We start from the raw sequence: 2500 nt of genomic DNA, 5'->3' as shown, positions 1-2500 counted from the left end.
TACTCACGATGTATGCTGTATCTTTAAGCGTCATCATTACAGTAGTTCTGACCTGAGAAAGACAACAAATACACTGACACTTGTTTTATGCTTTTATTGTGACAGAAAATAGAAATCAAAATAAATCAGATGGTACAAGTTTATGCAGCAGTTTAATGAGTCTTATGTTCATATTGATGTTCTTTAATGTCACAGAGAGCTCATGAAGAAACTGATAATAAGGATTATTGGTATTAGAAGACTGATTAGGTTATTAACATATCTTCAGAATCAGAAGCTGTTTATTAATAATACATACAGCGGGTAAAATAAGTATTGAACACGTCACCATTTTCTCAGTAAATATATTTCTAAAGGTGCTACTGACATGATATTTTCACCAGATGTCGGAAACAACCCAAGTAATCCATACATACAAAGAAAACCAAACAAATACGTTCAGAAGTTAAGTTATGTGTAATCAAATGGAATGACACAGGGAAAAAGTATTGGACACATGAAGAAAGGGAGGTGCAAAAAGTCATGGAAAGACAAGACACCAGCTGAAATCTATCAGTAATTAGAAAGCAGTCCTTAATGAATATCAGCTGGTTCAGTCCCAACTGATGGCCTATAAAAAGGTGTCTCATTACCAAGGTGTCACACAAGAAACATCTCATGATGGGTAAAAGCAAAGATTATACTGTATTAAGTATGTTACACGTACAATAAAACTTGGCTCTGTGATTAATTGGTGCGTACAGTAAGTAGCAAGCACAGTGCAGTAATAGAGACATAGTCTAATAATAGAAATATAAAAATATACAATAAACTATGGTAAAAAAAAAAGCAAACAAATAAGAGCATGTTAAAGCAGGTATAGTATATTATCAGTGTCGAGATGTGCAGCGGTGTTAACTGTCCTGGGGATGTGAGGGTCCCGGGCTTTACTGATCAACCCAACTGAAGATGTGAAGAAGCTGTTTTTATGGACCGCAGCCTCCTGCCACAGGGACGGGGACAAAGAGTTTGTGTCCTGGGTGAGGGGGGTCGGCTACAATCCTTCTTACCCCCCTCAGGGTTCTGGAGGTGAACAGGTGGTGGACTGCAGCCAATCACCTCTCAGCAGAACCAATGATACGCTGCAGTCTGAACTGGAGGAGGAGAGGATGGACTCAATGATGGAGGTGTAGGAGTGCACCGTCATTGTCTTTGGCAGGCTGAACCTCTATTAGATACTTAACAATGTCACTCTGGATTATGGTGCTAAGGCGTAGCGTCAATGCAGTGGAGCCCACAGACTGGCATGAGGAGCACTACTTAAAACACGGTGATAATAATCTAAAAAGTACAAAAGTAAGATCACTGAACAGATTTCCAATCAGCCAATGGATTAATGAGAAGTTAAGCTCTGAAATCATTCTAAAATCACATCCTGTGGTTGGCTCGTTTGATTTTGAACCACGAAGGAAACGGCTAGGAAGCGGACAGAGACACTGAGGAACCAGGCAAGTACCTCAACCCCAACCCAAACCCCAACCCAAACCCCAACCCAAACCCCAACCCAAACCCAACCCAAACCCCAACCCAAACCCAAACCCAGGATAAAGAGGTTCAGTGAATGTGGTGTTGAAGGTGTGGAGGTGGATCAGTGTGTCAGAGGAGACTCTGTAGAAGGACAGAGAGCCAGCAGGACAGTCCACATACACTGCTACTCTACCAGAGGAGGAGGAGGAGGAGGAGATGGGTGTTCTTGTCTTATTGTGACAGACAGAGTAATGACCACCACAGCAGTCCAGACTCCAGGACTGATCATTCTCTCCAAACACACAGTCTACACTGTTTCCTCTCCTTCTGGTTCCTCTGTAACTCACTGATATATGAACGTATCTTCTCCACTCGACCTCCCAGTAACAGCGACCAGTCAGACCAGTTCTACACAGCAGCTGAGGACAGTGGTCAAACCTGTCTGGATGATCAGGATATGACTGATCCTCCTCCACACATGTCACCTTCCTGTTGTCGTCAGACAGGGAGGTTTCTGTTCACTGTGTTTGTGTCGAGTGTGAGTTCACAGGAATCTGATGGAGAGAACAAGACACAATACAGCTGCAGTTATTAATCTATCATCTGTTCATCTGTTGACACTGTGATAATAATAATAATAATAATCAATCCTTTATTAGTCCCACAATGGGGAAATTATTTCTCTGCATTTAACCCATCCCCGGAGGAGCAGTGGGCTGCATGACATGATGATGACATCAGAGATGTGAATGAGTGATGTCACAGTCTGAAGATGGTTGAATGTGTGCTGCTTTGTTTTCATGAGTCATTCTAAATAAACACTTACACTTCTGTAGACCTGGTCTCAACCATCGGACTCCAGCAGGCTCCACCCTGAAAGGAGGAGGAGGTCAGAGCAGAACATCCAGTGACAACTATCAACCACAGCTACATTCAGCCAACCAGGACCCAGATCTGTGGCTGCTGGGGGCCTCTTCATACCTGAGAGTCTCCA

General features: G+C 42.9%; 1 long non-coding RNA gene across 1 annotated transcript; it reads right to left on the bottom strand.

Annotated features, from left to right (window-relative positions):
- Nucleotides 1-79: 79 nt before the first annotated feature.
- On the bottom strand, nucleotides 80-2416 carry LOC129116507 (uncharacterized). The gene is made up of 3 exons (XR_008533568.1): nucleotides 2333-2416; nucleotides 1526-2060; nucleotides 80-1495 (listed from the first exon to the last, which is right to left on the bottom strand). It is a non-coding gene; the product is annotated as an uncharacterized LOC129116507 (long non-coding RNA).
- Between the last annotated feature and the right edge of the window lie 84 nt (nucleotides 2417-2500).

The sequence above is a fragment of the Anoplopoma fimbria genome, unplaced genomic scaffold (genome assembly GCF_027596085.1).
Source record: "Anoplopoma fimbria isolate UVic2021 breed Golden Eagle Sablefish unplaced genomic scaffold, Afim_UVic_2022 Un_contig_8762_pilon_pilon, whole genome shotgun sequence".
NCBI classification, from domain to species: domain Eukaryota; kingdom Metazoa; phylum Chordata; class Actinopteri; order Perciformes; family Anoplopomatidae; genus Anoplopoma; species Anoplopoma fimbria.
The sequence above is the reverse complement of the archived record's forward strand: the minus strand, read 5'-3'. Positions and strand labels throughout refer to the sequence as shown.